Source organism: Corythoichthys intestinalis, chromosome 21 (genome assembly GCF_030265065.1).
Source record: "Corythoichthys intestinalis isolate RoL2023-P3 chromosome 21, ASM3026506v1, whole genome shotgun sequence".
Taxonomy (NCBI): domain Eukaryota; kingdom Metazoa; phylum Chordata; class Actinopteri; order Syngnathiformes; family Syngnathidae; genus Corythoichthys; species Corythoichthys intestinalis.
In genome coordinates this window covers 29,393,557-29,410,699 of record NC_080415.1, presented here as the reverse complement: position 1 = coordinate 29,410,699, position 17,143 = coordinate 29,393,557, and the positions used below count along the sequence as shown (strand labels likewise).

Here is a 17,143-nt window from a genome sequence, read left to right as displayed (position 1 = left end):
TTTATCCTTTAAGAATTACAAGTCTTTCTATCCGTGGATCCCTCACACAGAAAGAATGTTAATAATTTAAATACCATCTTGAGGATTTATTGTCATAATAAACAAATACAGTACTTATGTACTGTATTTGAATGTGTATATTCGTCCGAGTTTTATTCATTTTTTTTCTTAATGCATTGCCAAAATGCATATGATCGGGAAAAATTATCGGGAATGATTGGAATTGAATCGGGAGCAAGAAAAAAAGCAATCGGATCGGGAAATATCGGGATCAGCAGATACTCAAACTAAAACGATCGGGATTGGATCGGGAGCAAAAAAAACATGATCGGAACAACCCTAATGATTATAACAACATATTTGAGAGAAGCATGTTATTTTGCCTCATTCAAATCATAATATCTGAACATTTAAATATGTAAACTAAAGTGCAATCACATTCGTAAATGAATGGCTTCTGGTTTTTTAAATGTAAATAAACCAATCTGTTGTGATAAAACAAGAAAATTGCAATTACTGCATTAACCATCAAAGTGAAGTATAACTAACTGTAGTCTTGAAACAAAACTGAATAAGGAAAAACATTGCAATAAGATAATGCAAACTGGTTCAACTTGAGAGTAGCTGAGATTTGTCATGACAGAACATCGCTTCAATGATATCTGGCGCCATCTAGCGTCATGAATGGGTATAATGTCTAGACCGCGAACATATAAGACGACCCCCACTTTTTCAGTCTTATTTCAATGCAAAAAACACTGTCTTATATTCGGGCCAATACGGTAGTAAATTACTTCATAAACCACAAAACTGCATTTTCTGGAGAAATAACGGTGGGGCTTTGCTGTGATAGATTTGGGGACCATAGACTACATAATGATATTGACGGGACACATTCCCCAGACACTGCGCTACGCCTTCAACTAGGGGGCCGTCCCACACGCCGCTTCAGTCGGTCGCACTTATTTTCAAACACATGCAGCGATCCAACGGCGGATTTAGGTTGAAAAAGTACGGAAGCTGTACCGCATACAAACAGGAAGGATTGTCTCAGGAGTGATTTGTTCGAGGACTCTAGGTAACTATTATAGTTTTCGTACCATGCATGCCTTTTGATACGTGAAAAAAAAAATCAATGGGAGAAATTAACCGCTACGGCATTGGCGTCATAATTCGCAATATTTACGTAAAATAAATGCTAACTGCCCGTTGTTTTTTTTTTTTTTTTGCTTTTAACCAATAAACTAGGCTGTTTTACGTTCATATCTATAAAGAATTCAGGGATTTAAGCATTTATCCTGTTGATATCAGGTTGATTCCTGTTCATTTGGGGATATTTCAGGGACACTTCCTGTTGATATCAGGTCATTTCCTGTTGATTTCGGGACATTTGGGGGAGATGTCCAGTTGATTTCCATTTGGGGGACATGTCTTGTTGATATCAGGTCACATCCTGTTGATTTGGGGACATTTGGGGGACGTCCTGTTGTTATCTGTTTGGGGGACATGTCCTGTTGATATGAGGTCACGTCCTGTTAATTTAGAGACATTTCAGGGACACTTCCTGTTGATACCAGGTCACTTCCTGTTAATTTAGGGACATTTGGGGGACATGTCCTGTTGTCATCAATTTGGGAGACATGTCCAGTTGATATCAGGTCACGTCCTGTTAATTTAGAGACATTTCAGGGACACTTCCTGTTGATATCGGGTCACGTCCTGTTAATTTCGGGACATTTGGTGGACATGTCCTGTTGATATCCATTTAGGGGGGACACGTCCTTTTGATATCTGGTCACTTCCTGTTGATTTCGGGACATTTCGGGGACACTTCCTGTTGATATCAGGTCACATCCTGTTGATTTGGGGACATTTGGGGGACGTCCTGTTGTTATCTATTTGGGGGACATGTCCTGTTGATAGCATGTCGCATCCTGTTAATTTAGAGACATTTCAGGGACACTTCCTGTTGATACCAGGTCACTTCCTGTTAATTTAGGGACATTTAGGGGACATGTCCTGTTGATATCCATTTGGGGGGACACGTCCTGTTGATATCAGGTTGCTTCCTGTTAATTTTGGGGACATTTCGGGGACACTTCCTGTTGATATCAAGTCACTTCCTGTTGATTTCGGGACATTTGGGGGACATGTCCTGTTGATTTTTATTTGGGGGACTTGTCTTGTTGATATCAGGCCACTTTGTTAATTTGGGGATATTTGGGGGGACACTTCCTGTTGATATCAGGTCACATCCTGTTGATTTTAGGACATTTGGGGGACGTCCTGTTGTTATCTATTTGGTGGACATGTCCTGTTGATATCAGGTCACGTCCTGTTAATTTAGAGACATTTCAGGGACACTTCATGTTGATATTGGGTCACTTCCTGTGAATTTAGGGACATTTGGGGGACATGTCCTGTTGATATCCATTTGGGGGGACACGTCCTGTTGATACCAGGTTGCTTCCTGTTAATTTAGGGACATTTGGGGGACACGTCCTGTAGATATCCATTTGGGGGACACGTCCTGTTGATATAAGGTCACTTCCTGTTGATTTGGGGACATTTCGGGGACACGTCCTGTCAATATCAGGTCACAAAATGTCAGTGGGCTGTAATGGTAAATGGTAAAAATCACAAGAACCTATGTTTTCCTTCCATTGAAAATGAATGGGGAATCTGGACGTACGTGGCTGTCAGTGGCATCACTTTAGAAATGAACGGGACAGTTTTTGCCGAGTTTTGGGGAACAGTACATTTTTGCCAAATTCTGGATCCAACTTATATGCCATTTACCATCCTGGATTTTTTTAAATGTGTAAGTTATGCGAGTTGGTCAAAAATGGTTGGACAAGTAGCATTTTTAAAAAGTTTAGATTTTTCAAAAAAAATCCACATTTAGGGACGTACGGAATTTTTTTCCCCCCGAAAAATTCCCTGCGGCGCGCGATAATTCCGGTCATTTTGACATTTGAACAGTGACGGTCAGTCAAATGGTTTGGGCTGGACGGCGCGCCTTGCAAAGCCCCTTATAATCACTGATTGATTTCAAAGTCTTTTAGTTTGTCGTATTTGAACAGTAAGTCATTTTTGGGTTAATTGGTCTGTTGCTTGGTCTTTTTAGGGATAGTTAAAAAATATAGATTAATCGATTGATTGCTAAAACTCCCACTGCAATTCAATTTTGAATCAATGAAATTCCTGACTAGTGGAAGACAGACTCATAACCTTTACTATCTAACAGTAAGGGTCTTTCCTGTGTAATCCTGGGACGGAGGTAATGACCTAATGTGCTCAGTTATTTGAACAATCTGTTGGTTAGTTAATAGGATTATACAAAAAAAAAAAAAAAAAACAGACACATTTGGAATTCTTCTGCATATACTGCACTCCTTCCCATGAAAGCGCCATCAACCTGATCGAAATTCCTTGGTGGCAAGGTATGAAATTTGCGTCACAACTCCAAAGGTTCATTTTTTCCTATGTTCATAAACAACGGGTTCGCCACGAACATGTAGAACTGAAGTGGTCATCCCTCTGACCTTCAAATTTGGACATTTGTCGTGCTCTAAATCAGCAGAGCTCTTCTACTCATTTCATCATTTGTCTGCCACGTTTCCTGTCAGATGAATTTAAAGTATCACATCTGTCACCTCAGACCGGTTGCCTGTCAGTCACAGGACACAGATAGGAAAACCAGAGTAAACCCACAGAAACGCTGATTCTAACCCAGAATCATTTGACTGCAAGGCAGAGTCTGACAGAACCCTACTATACCCTGGAGATTCCTGTACTTGACTTTTATTTTTTTTTCACGTTGAGACTCACCTCAGTCAGTCATGCAGCGCTGAGGAAAAAAAGCTGATTTCCCTCTTGTGACCCGTACATGCCCGACGATGGGCAGGAGAAAAACTACGCCATGACTGAAGTTGTCGGGGCGGTCGGGCGGGTGTACGACAGGGTCGGGAGTCGTCGCTGCACATCTGTGTCCTGTGATACACCGTCCTCTAACTCCCCCTTTTTTCCCCTGTCTGCACGACGACGCCAGCGGGGACTCCCGCTTGTGTGCATCCACACACACACACAACAGCAGCGTCCTCACGGGTAGAATATCCCCATGGCGCTTCCCTCGCCGCCGCTGCGGCCGCCGCTGCTCCTCACGCTGTGGCGTTCTCCTCGCTTCTGCGTGCCAGCATCTGAGCGTGCGAGTTTAGAGTGAGAGAGTTAGGGAGAGGTAGGCGAGACTGAGAGATCAGAGGGAGGAGTAGGATGCAAGGTGAGAAGAAACTAAGAGTTTAGGCTGATAGCAAAAGAATGGGTGCTTCGGTTCAGTGCAGTTTAGGAGTTCCTCACGATACGATTTGCGATACAAAGCTCACGTTAACGATGATCTGACGATATGGCGATACAACAATTATCGATACATTGGTCAGGAAATAATTATAGGATATTCTACAAACTAATAAACAGAAAAACTAGCTTTTGCTGTGAATTGGAATGAGTTTATCACTAGTAGATGTCCAATCCGTTTGAAGTGGGAGGGTGGCAGCGAATGAACGTTCATTCGCTGCCATCCCTCCCACTTCAAACGGATTGAACGTCTATGACCAGTAGTGGCAGCCAATGCCAGGCAATGGGGTAATTTTGGGCCATTTAAGATCATTTGTTGATTTTCAGTTACAGTATTTGTCGCACCGAAGTATAAGTCGCGCCGGCCATAAAATGCTCAACGAAGAGAAAAAAAACGTATATACGTCGCACCGGAGTATAAGTTGCATTTTGGGGGGAAATTTACTTGATAAAATCCAACACATTGAACAGATATGTCATCTTGAAAGGCAATTTAATATAAAAATACAATAGAGAACAACATGCTTAATAAGTGTACAGTGCATGAACAACAAAATGCGCATATACTGTCCTCAACAGGATGCTACGGCTCGGTCCTGGCTATACAGCGAGCTAAACTCCCAAGTGACGATGCTTGACATCCGTATAAGTTGCTGAATCAATTTCGTCCTCGATACCAAACAGGTTCTTGTACAGCTTTTACAGCAATGGCAAATGTTTAGCATGCGCTCGCTAGCATTAGCACATCGTTCAAACAACCACACAACTGGCTCTAAGTGTCTGATCGTGGGTGGAAAACACACAACAACAACAGAAAAGATGATACACACAGGCGTTTCCTCTGCAGTGATATTTTACAAGCACAAACAATGAACGTAGGTTCACAGCCGTGTTTCTCTCTCGCTAACTTGCCCACCCACTCAAAGCTGCGTAGCTGTCCATCTTCTGGCGTGTGAGCGCTCTTCTTCACGTAAACAAGTGCAAGTTCGCCCCCACGTGGCCGTGAAAGCGCCACAAACTAAAAGCATGCATTTCAAAATAAAAAAGTCAATAATACAGTTGAACACACATTGCCAAAGGCAGAACGCGAACGTGGCCATAGCTATTAAGAGTTATTCCGATAACTATAGCATAAAAAACATGCTAACAAGTTTACCAAACCATCAGTGTCACTCCAAACACTAAAATAACATGTGAAATGATATCATAATGTGTTATTAATTTCACACATAAGTCACGCCTGAGTATAAGTCGCACCCCCAGCCAAATTATGAAAAAAAACTGTGACTTATAGTCTGAAAAATACGGTACTTCCAGTTGATTTTGGGGTATTTTATGGGTCTCTCCCTGTTTATTTAGGGTTACAGAACCGGAAGTGACCTTGGAATCATCCAAATGAATAGGCAGTGACTCAAACTCAACAGAAAATGACCTGTAAATGCCCGAAAATGAACAACAAGCGAACTGAATGCCCTGAAAATCGGACAGAATGACTGCGAACGCTCTGGTTTCGAATGAACGAACGTTCCCAGTCTACATGGATTGGGCGTCGAGCACCGTCAATGCAGCCTGAGAGTCAACTGAGACACTATTATGGTGGAAGATTTTGGTATCAACTTGTTGGTTCATTTTTGTTTTGTGTTTTTTTAGACATTGACACCTTTTCAAAATGATATCTCAATTCTTGGCAGGAGCATATCGATAACCTTTTGGGATACAAAGTATCACGATATTTTACCATTTCGATATTTTGTCACACCCCTAGTGCATTTGTTTTTAAATTTGAGGTTCAATATACAGTGCAGAAAATAAGTATTTGAACACCCTGCTATATTGCAAGTTCTCCCACTTAGAAATCATGGAGGGGACTGAAACTTTCACCGTCGGTGCATGTCCACTGTGAGAGAGATAATCAAAAAAGAAATCCAGAAATCACAATGTATGATTTTTTAAAACTATTTTTGTGATAAAGCTGCAAATAAGTATTTGAACACCTGAAAATTAACTATTTGCTCCGAAAAACGTATAAATGCGTTCTATTTTTAATTGTTTCAGTGTCCCAAAGACGTATTTATACGTCTTTTACATTTTTTTTTCACAAGACACATCTCTGGGTTCTGATTCAACTTGGCTCCAAAGCACTGACCTGTTTATTCAGTGACAAACACAAAACATTATAAATAACAAACAGAAATGGCATAGGCAGTCAGTAAAACGTGCAAATAATAATGTAATGTAAACTGTCTTATAAAAAGCAAAACACACAAACAACCTCAGTGGAAAATCCCACAAACCCCACAAGCTATTAGATGCTTTTAATGTTTCGTGCATTAGTTACAATAATAGTATAAAAAGCCTCTCAGGTTTAAATAAACGACTATTTCAGTATCAAGTTAACATTTTAAAACAGTATATAAAATACTCAAGTCCCCATTCTGTATCAGCAGCTTTAAACTACATTCAGTTGATTTAATTTAGCGAATCAACTGTCAAAGTTGTTAAAATTGCTCCCGTTATTCCATAATTTCCCTTCTGTCTACTTTCGACATGTGAAAGTTTTAAAACGGTTTTGAAGATAGATTCAAGTCAAGATTTTGCCGATTTAGGAGTATTGTAGATAAAAGTTAATTAGGTTCGCTTGGAAAGTTCACAACAGCCTACTAGGGAAGTCTCCTGCTTTAAGATGGCGGCTGTTTACTAACGCATGTAGTTTTCCATACTTCAACGTTGCTAACGCCGTCGAGTCTGTCATCTTGCATCTAGTTCTATATACATATGATATCTATTATCTACAGTAAAACGATGTTGACGTAGTTTGTAGCGGCTGTCAGCAGCAGTCAGGTTTTCTCGTGTTTTTTATTCAGCGCCATGAGTTGAGCTAAAGCCGTGAGTTGAGCATTGGCATTACCCGGGTCTATGACAAGCATGATGTTTACTCTCGGGACGCAATGCGGTCCGTTTCTCATTGCGTCCCGAAGACCGCGCTGTGTATTAGTTCCGCTTTACTTGACATATTTCAATAATCGGAATTTGGATGTTTGTGAATCGTTCTCGAATCTTCCGCGGCCGAATCGCTCAAGGATGTAATGACAGCTCGGCATGTTGTACCGTGGTTCTAAGTGTTGGATGGTGCCTCTTTACTCACGAGAGATAATGGCTTCTCATCGAGAATGACTTCTTCGGCAATGACTCTTGTTATTCCATGAGGGCTTTGGGACTGTCGAGTGCCAGTTTGTCACGCATAGCAAAAGTTTATGCCAGTGTTAGTTGAGTAGGACCTTTCTATTTGTCTTCGGTTTTCTTAACATCTCCTAATATTGTTTGTGGTGGTATTTTGCTAAATGCTTAATTAGGTTGGTTGTATTAAAACTTCTTACAGCTTTACCACCACGCTTGACTTCATTGTGGCATATGTTGCACTCTGCCTCTTCGTCTTTGTCGTCCTTTAAGGTGAAATGATCCCACACAGCTGACATTTTTACCGATAAAGTCTCTCGGTAAATTGGGAGACGGTAATGTAGTGTGTTGAAGGTGTGCCGTAAAATGCGGACCGGATTTTAGGGAAACTGAAGCAAAAACTGGAATGGATTATGTGAATCGGTACGCTGGAAAACCCGGACCGGACTTTCAAAAAGCTGTATCGGAAGTCTGGATTGGAATTTTTCCGTGTCGGCCGATCCGATACCGATGCGCATTTTTTTTGCCCGTATCGGCATTCGATCTGATCCAAATATCAGTTTTTAAAACATCTCTAGACAGGTGTCTTAATGCTGCTATCGACCTCAAACAAGTGCATCTCTTGGAGTGGAGATGGACTTTTAATAGGCGAACTAACAGGTATTTCATGGTCAGAGTTCTAGCTGAGGTGTTCAAATACTTATTTGCACCTGTAACACACAAATAAATTGTTAAAAATCATGCATTGTGATTCCTGCATTTTATTTTTAGATCTCTCTCACAGTGGACATGCACTTACGATGAAAGTTTTAGACTCCTCCAGGATTTCTAAGTGGGAGAACTTGGAAAATAGCAGGGTGTTCAAATACTTATTTTATTCACTGTATTTCCAATTACTCTATGTACAACTGTCATTACAAGGCGGTTTTGTCCGTTCGACCTTGCATTAATTCATTTGCGCACGACTTGCGTCACCCGACACGTGCTCCGACCTAATTTGTGGCGGACTTTTGCTATGTGTGTGATGTCAAGCTAATTGTGTGTAGCTAGTTGGATGTTTTCGCCCACCCCTTGCTCCGCTCCACTCCCTCTACTTTCGCGGGGAAGCCCTTCCAAGCCTTAGGTACTGTGGTAATGAGCTGCAGCTCTCCTGACTGTGGGTGTATGTGTGTGTGTTGCTGTACAGCACAGAAGTGAGAGACCTCAGAGGCTTCTCTCACGTATTAGAAATCTAAAAGTCATAGCTGGAACAAGTAAAAATGATAGCAATCCAATATTAAGAAAAGCAATTAATTGGACCTTTGAGCATGTGGGATCCAAGAACTGTTGTTTTAAGGCTCTGAAGTCAATTCAGAGATTTATTTCTAACTCTACTAGAAAGAAAATTGCTTAAAGTATACTAAAACTGTAGTACCCAATTGTGGGTTCGGGTCTGTTCTTTCTACTTTTAGTAACTGCAAGATCATTAGTACTTTGTTTTTGTTCCAAACAAAAAACTCCTCTCAAAAGTTTTGAGAAAGCCTGGAGCATATCCTTAGCAACTGAACTAAGGGACTTGGAGATGGAAGGTACTGTTGGAGGCACGACCAAGTCCCAACTCTCAAGGAAAACCATCATCTTTGTCAAAGATTGGAAGAAGGCAGCCCCTGCTGGAAGAACGTCTGCTGGGATTCTGGCTACGAAAAGAGACTGGTAGCTACTGGTGGACCTCGGTGGACTACTGAAGTTTGTGTTTGAGTCCACCAATCAAGTGGTGTTGCTGGAGTTAACGGTCCTATGGGAGGATCGATTGGAAGAAACCTTTGAGAGGGAACTCTTCAAGTACATGGGACTGGTTAGTAGAGGTGGGAATCTTTTGGCACCTAACGATTCGATTACGATCACGATTCGTAGGCTCCGATTTGATTATAAATCAATTATTGATGTTAACCCCCCACCCGCTTTTAATTTTTTGCACATTAGTTTCAAAATTGCTCAAAAATCCTCTCAGGTGAAACCAAACTAATATTTTAGGGTCAAGTTAACAGTTAAAAACAGAAAATAAAATACTCAAGTCCCATTCTGTATCAGCAGCTTTAAACAACATTCAATTAATTTAATGATGCGAATCAACTGTTAAAGTTGTTAAAATTGCTCCTGTTATTCCATAATTTTCCCTTCTGTCTACTTTTGACATGTCAAAGTTTTAAAACTGTTTCATCATTTAAAGATGGATTCAAGTTAAGATTTTGCCGATTTAGGTGTATTTTAGATAAAAAGTTTATTAGGTTTGCTACAACAGAGCCTTCTAGAGAAGTCTACTGCTTTGAGATAGCGGCTGTTAACAACGCGGCATTTACTAAACGGCAAGTCAGTCATTTTGCATCTAGTTCTTTTTATGTGTTTTAACTCTGCCGTCGTCTTTCATTTTGCATCTAGTTCTACATATAGACCCTAATCACGTGACCTCACAACTCCGCCCCCCTGACTGGTGCCGCCATATTGTCCGTCAGCTCATCATGTTTACATATTACCGCTACGTACATTCCTCCCATTACTGCGAGTTTTTCTGCTTGTCTAAGGAATCACCGCCTAGTAAACGAACCCAAAAACCTTCCTGATAATCGTTAACATTGATTAATCAAAATGGTGAAGGCATGTGTGGCGGTTGGTTGCAGTAACAGAGAAGATAAACGGTCATTTTAGTAGTTGCTTTGTGCCCATTGTTAAAAGGGCAAATCTCTAAAGCAGCACCCACGGGAGCGCCCACACGGAAACGACTGTCTTGTACCGTGAATATGTATTATTTTCTCTGCTTGAACTAATAAATGTCATACCTGTGTGATTGTCATTGGGATATGGTCGTGAAAACCTGTAGACTAATACATTTATGTTCAAAGATGGTTATTTGGCCCAGTCCATGATTTGTTACTAAAATACAGTACTAATATTTTGTGTAATTTAATTATTTAAAACTGATCTTACAGTCGTAAATCCATTACTGTAATGCGTCCATGAAAACATTTGATGTTTTCACGTCAATAAAGAGTTATAAATAAGTGCTCCAGTCAGGGGGGACATTTCACGCGGGGCGGCGATTTTTCGGCACACACCGGCCCGTTGTCGATCAAGTTTCATTTTACAATCGTGACAACGGTGACGCTCAGCTGACCAAATGTCGGTTTATATTCGGGCCAGTGCCGAATTTGGGTACCCGACTCCTCATCGTTACATAAACTAGAGTAAGACTGGAAATTTTGTGGTCTCAGGACGAGCTCTGACGCACGGGACTGGACCGGACGGGAGGAAACATCGGTTTGGGCATCAAATATGGATCTGGCGACTGGATCGACCGAAGGTTTTCCAAATAACGGCTTTTATGCAACTCATCCAATGAGTTTACAGCGTCTGAAAGCACTGGGGGTTTCTGTGATTTGCAAGTGAATCCACCTTTAGTAACTACGATCATTGACAATACAGACATACAATGACGGACAATATGGCGGCACAATACAGCGATCACATGATTGTGTGACGTTGGTGATTGGGGTCTATATGTGATATCGACTATAGCCGTATGTTTGTAGCAACTGGGCGTTGTTTGAAGCAGCTGTCGGCCGCAGTCAGGTATTATTGGTTATTTTTTAATCTAGCGGCATGAGTTGAACATGATATTTACTCTCGGTCCGTTCCTCATTGCGTCCCGAAGACCGCGCTGACTGTGTTTTAGTTCCTGGTATAATTCAATAATCGGAATTTGGATGTTTGTGAATCGTTCTCGAATCTTCCACGGCCGAATCACGAATAATCTAACAATGGGAAATTTCGCACGCCTCTACTGGTTAGTGACTGCCGGCAAGCTGGGTGGAGAGCAAGATGTCTCCCAGTCGAAGTCTGATGCAGGGGTTTCGCAGCCCGTTCTCTAGCCGAGGCCTTCAATATTTTAGGCATCGAGAGACCGAGGAAGAGGAGAGCCATCCGCAGTATAACCGATGCGGCAGAGAGAGCCTCAAGATAGCTGTGGCTCAATAGAGGAGAGCCACGGTGTCATGGTAGCTCGCCATCTTGACACAAGCCGGGGTCTGATCAACCCCAGCTGGGTAACCTGGAGGAGGGTGCATGATGTTGAAAGACTCGAAACACCCGATTCCAGGAACATCACTGAAGATGTGTCCAGATGAATTAGTAGATGTATGTATACAGTTCCCCTACCTTTCCGCTGTGACCACTGACACCCTATCACATCACCATTATGAATTTAAGTATAGGGACCGACGTATTTTCAATAACGATTTGCCTTGTTATTGATCCGAGCCACAGCTTTGGCTGTGAACCGACCCCGTATCTCTCCAAGCGCTTGACCTTGGAGCACGTATGTGATAACCACTCAGGGTTAATGGCTTTTTGTCTAATGGACTGAACCCCCGCCCCTGGGATACGTTTGTTGGACCCAGAGAACGAAAGACTTCTTTTTTTATTAGTTTGTTCCCAGTGATGTGCTTGTGTAAGCAAACTGTTTCTCAGCTGGATAAACCGCTGGAGTGACTCCTCTCCCTTCCGCTATTGATTTCATTAGCTCAGAGCCAAGTTCTCAGGGGATTCTTGTTCGATGTCCTTGTCGCCCTACGTGTGTAGCGTATGCAGAGCTGCGGGGTCAAAGGAACCTCCATACTGTCGTGCCGCAGAGCCGGTTGAGATTGTAAATTGATTTATAGATCGCCCGCTTTGTAATTTACAGAGCTGCTCTTTGCAGTCCAGCCAGCCAGTTTCAATGTATGTGCTCCGATCAGCGCCTGTCTAAACCGTATTTTAGAAGCCCTGTGGTCATCACTCCGCTTCATATCAAACACGCCCTTTGAGATTTCCCCGGTGCAGCCATGCGTAGCGCATAGCACTTTACAGTCTAGAGTGTGTGTATAGAGCGGAATCAGGAGTGAGAGAGCTGTTCAGCATGTCATAGATGGATTTTCCAGAAAATAGGGGGATCCAAACTTTGATGGTCAGACTCGGGATGTAATCACACCTGCCCTGTTTGGTCCAGACCAAACCAAAAAAGTTGGTGGTGCACACCTTTTGGGCTGGTTCGAATACAAACGGACGACCAAAGAGTCGTTGTAAGTTCTCGCTGTAGATGTGGTCTCTGTTCGCTTCCACTCAGACCGTTGTGTGGTTCGCTTTATGTGTGAATGTGAACACACCGTGGTCTGACCCAAAACTGAAATCACTCACCTATTTGCAAGGGCGTAGGTTTGGTCTCAACATTAGTAGGGACGATATAACAGCATAACCTGCATGTACAGTTTTTGCTGGGGAAGGGACATTAATAAGACCAAAAAGATTATTGAACGGGGGGCAGGGCCACATTTCCCACGAATATGAACCTAGTTAATTGGTAGGCAAAAATAAATCTGTATTGACTTATATTAACTTTAGCAAGTCCCTTTATTTAAAAAAATGTGGAGCTATCCAAGAATGTTTGGGTGGTTTTACTTAAAGCAGACGCTGTTTTTTTATCTGTGTGATTTTGAGAAAAATCAGATCACATTTGATGATTTTATGCAGAAATGTGAGAAATTTCAAAAGGATCAGATACTTTTTCATACCACTACAAATTACGAATGCATTGAAAAAAACATTAGCTCAAACAAAAACTTAGCTTATGTTGGTCTTATAAGGGGGCAGCTGGATTCAGCCATATGAAATGAGTTATGTCATAGTCACTGTTGCCACTAGAGGGCAGTGTATCCACCCAAATCAATAAAACGAAATGCAAACACTATCACAACAAACCCTTAAAACGCCACTTTAATTAAACGTATACTCGAAGTAGCCCGAATATAAGACGGCCCTGATTATAAGATGACCCACTTTTATATAAATTTATAAGAATTTCACTTTTATATTTTATATAAATGAATAGTACATCACATTTGTAAAATATAAACACATAATAAAATAAATAATAGCCCATTTAGATAATATAAATTGAAATCAGCTAAAACACCTGTAATTAAATAATAAGAATAATACAGATCCTGCTTACACAATTACATTTATTAATTTCTGTGTGGCGCTTTAACTTGAGAAAAGCCACCAATAAAGCTTTTGAAAACCGTTCATAAGAAAAAAAAATGATTCATTGAGGCATTTCATTTGTAAATACATGTTAAAATCTTTGTCATTGGGATTGCGTTTCTCTTTAGCACAGGACTACTTTTTTCTTCTTTCTTTCGGAAAGAAAGCTGACCAATACGCGGGGTCTGAAAGGCAAATTGTTGTTGGATTATCTTTAAATACCCGCTACTTTTTGAGCAGAATTCTAGCTTTGTATAGGCTAATGTTCCTGTTGTTGAAAGCACAAAGGTGTGTAATAAACAACTAGCACATTTATATTTTGCATTTTGTTTTCTTACGGTCCTGAAAATGAACCGAACCGTGACCTCAAAACCGAGGTACGTACCGAACTGATATTTTTGTGTACTGTTACACCCCTAGTCATTACAGAACATCGCTTCAATTATATCTGGCGCCATCTAGAATGGGTATAATGTCTAGACCGCGAATATAAGACGACCCCCGCTTTTTCAGTCTTATTTCATTGCAAAAAACACCGCCTTCGGGCCAATACGGTAATTCGAAGCGTTTTCTAATCGAATTACTCGGGTTAGTCGATTAAACGTTGCAGCACTTAATGCGTCAGTGGCGCAGACTATAATGTCGCAGCAGTTCGTTTCAGGCGCAGTACCCATGTGCGAACGCGACTGCGGAGGATAGTTCTTAAAACTCCTACAAACTACATACCGTATTTTTCGGACTGTAAGTCAGTTTTTTTCGTAGTTTGGCTGGGGGTGCGACTTATACTCAGGAGCGACTTATATGTGAAATTATTAACACATTATATCATTTCACATGTTTTGTTTTTTTTGTGTTTTGGAGTGACACTAATGGTTTGGTAAACTTGTTAGCATGTTCCTTATGCTATAGTTATCTTAATAACTTAATAGCTATGGCCACGTTCGCGTTCTGCCTTTGGCAATGTGTGTTCAATTGTGTTATTGATTTTTTTTATATTGAAATGCATGCTTTTAGTTTGTGGCGCTTTCACGCCCACGTGGGGGCGCAGTTGCACTTGTTTACGGGAAGAAGAGCGCTCACACGCCAGAAGAAGACCGACAGCTACATAGCTCTGACTGAGTGGGCGAGTTAGCGAGAGAAACACTGCTGCGAACCTACGTTCATAGTTTATGCTTGTAAAATATCTCTACAGAGGCAACGCCTGTGTGTATCATCTTTTCTGTTGTTGTTGTGTGTTTTCCACCCGCGATGGGACACTTAGGCTACGTTCATACTACAGGTCTTAATGCACGAATCCGATTTTTTCGTGTTTTTCCGACTCGAGTGAGACATTAACTTGACGGTCTGAACGTGACAAGTCGCATAGAACTGGACCATTTCAAATCCGATCTGGGTCACTTTCGTATGTGGTACAAATCCGATCTGGGCCACATTTTTCCAGACTGTCGCGGCGGTCTGTACTGTCCAGTCTCTCAAATCGGAATTCATGCAGCAATTACGTCATCAAAAAGCGAGAGAGACGCCAGGGTAGTGGTGCAGCTGTGCGTTATTAGCGCCTAGCTTGCCTTGAACACGGCTTTTTAGGAAGAGTCAGACTTGACAACAGTCATAAAAAAAAATAAAAATGGGTTGAGGATAAACCTGAGAATGATCGGTTTTCTGTCTGCTCCATATAAGCAATATTTCACCATTGCTTACATGGCCAAGAGTCGGGGCAAACTGTGCGTATGTGTGTGTGACATGCACGGACAGTGCGTGCATGCTATCGATCTATATACTTTGAATATAAGCCTAAACTGGGATTATTTATGTCTGTTATTTGTGTCCTCTTTTTAAACAGCAAAATGTGATATCCCTGGAATGACGGATGACAGCCAGTATGCGTGGTCATTTGTTTTGATGCTTCTGCGCATGCGGGTCGTCTTGCTCAGCGCTTGTCGGACTGCGAATTAGTGCGCATGCGTAATACTTGAATGGTCTCAATGGACAAAGGCAGTCTGAACGGGCACGCCAAAAAAACAGATATGACAAAAAATCGGATTCATGCATTAAGACCTGTAGTATGAACGTAGCCTTAGAGCCAGTTGTGTGGTTGTTTGAACGATGTGCTAATGCTAGCGAACGCATGCTAACTGTTTGTGTCATGTCATTGCTGTAAAAGCACCTAATTATCATTTATTTACGTCGATGCGAACCTGTTTGGTATCGAGGACGAAATTGATTCAGCAAATTATATAGACATCCAGCATCGTCATTTGGGAGTTAAGCCTGCTGAATAGCCAGAACCGAGCGGTAGCGTCCTGGTGAGGACAGTATATTGGCATTTCGTTGTTCATGCACTGTACACTGTACACTTATTCAGAATATTGTTCTCTATTGTATTTTTATATTCAATTGCCTTTCAAGATGACATGTCTGTTCTATGTGTTGGATTTTATCAAGTAAATTTCCCCCCAAAATGCGACTTATTCTCCGGTGCGACTTGTATGTTTTTTTTTCTCTTCGTTGGACATTTTATGGCTGGTGCGACTTATACTCAGGTGCGACTTGTAGTCCGAAAAATACGGTACGAGGTTCCCATAGTCAGAAAGCCTTGCTCACCTTATTGGTATCTAGAACCAATGCACTCCTTGTAGATGTTTTTGTGTGTATTTTCTTTAGAACAAGCAATTTCAAGTATTTTTGCGATCCAAGGCTTCAGGAAGAAAACAGGTCCTCATCTTTCATCCTGCTGTATTGTCAATTTTGTCTACCCAAGAAAACCCCCTGGAGACCAACATAGTGTTTCCCTACAGGCATAATTAAAGCCATTTTTTTATGGGTCAAGCCAAGCCTTTTTTTTTTTTTTGGCTAAAGTAAGATGAATTCTCCTGGAGAATCAAAATATCTTTCTCCCTTTAATCACCTTTTTGTCATTTCCGCCAACAACCCGCCTCATTTTGCCCCCTCAAGCACGAGATGGTTATTGAGCCCCTCCGGATATGGTGATAGATGTCCGCACTCAGCTTTGCTTTATTGTCGCTCGGTGGGAGAAATCAACTAGATAAACACTCCAGTTCGATGGTGGCCATTAGATGATTGACCTGGAATGTTGATGGATGAGTCAAGAAGGGGGAAGTACAGTTTGTTCTGTCTCAGGGCTGGGCTGGTTAGCAGGTTTCATTCATTCATCAAAATCAAGATGGCCTCATAGATGGTTGTCGTTTTGAATTTTGTCTTTGGCCACCCTGCAAACCCATTTTTATTCTGATTTAGGTCAGGAATTGAATGCTATTACCCTTTAGATGTTGACTTTGGCTAGCTGGTTGGTTCTGGAATTGATCATTCAATTCAATTCAATTTTATTTGTATAGCCCTGGATCACAACAACGTTGTCTCAAAGGGCTTTGCAGAGGCAATATGATACACAATCAGAAACAGCAAATGAATCAACAAAGATGAATAAATAAATTCAAGTCCTGGGTTTCCCCCATCCTTAGACCCTCCATGTCGGCAAGGAAAAACTCCAAAAACTCCAGAGTCTTCGGGAGAAAAATGAGAAACCTTGGGGCGTACCACA

General features: G+C 41.5%; 2 protein-coding genes across 3 annotated transcripts in view; one reads left to right on the top strand and one right to left on the bottom strand.

The window, feature by feature from the left end:
- LOC130909795 (inhibitory synaptic factor 2A) overlaps nt 1-4,170 on the bottom strand; it is a 70,543-nt gene extending 66,373 nt beyond the window's left edge. For both annotated transcript variants that reach the window (XM_057826651.1, XM_057826652.1), the window contains exon 1: nt 3,832-4,170. The gene's annotated coding sequence lies outside the window, so the exon portion shown is untranslated. The remainder of the gene's footprint in view (nt 1-3,831) is intronic.
- Nucleotides 1-17,143, top strand: part of dock1 (dedicator of cytokinesis 1) — a 271,810-nt gene that overhangs the window by 168,569 nt on the left and 86,098 nt on the right. The gene's annotated exons all lie outside the window — the stretch shown is intronic.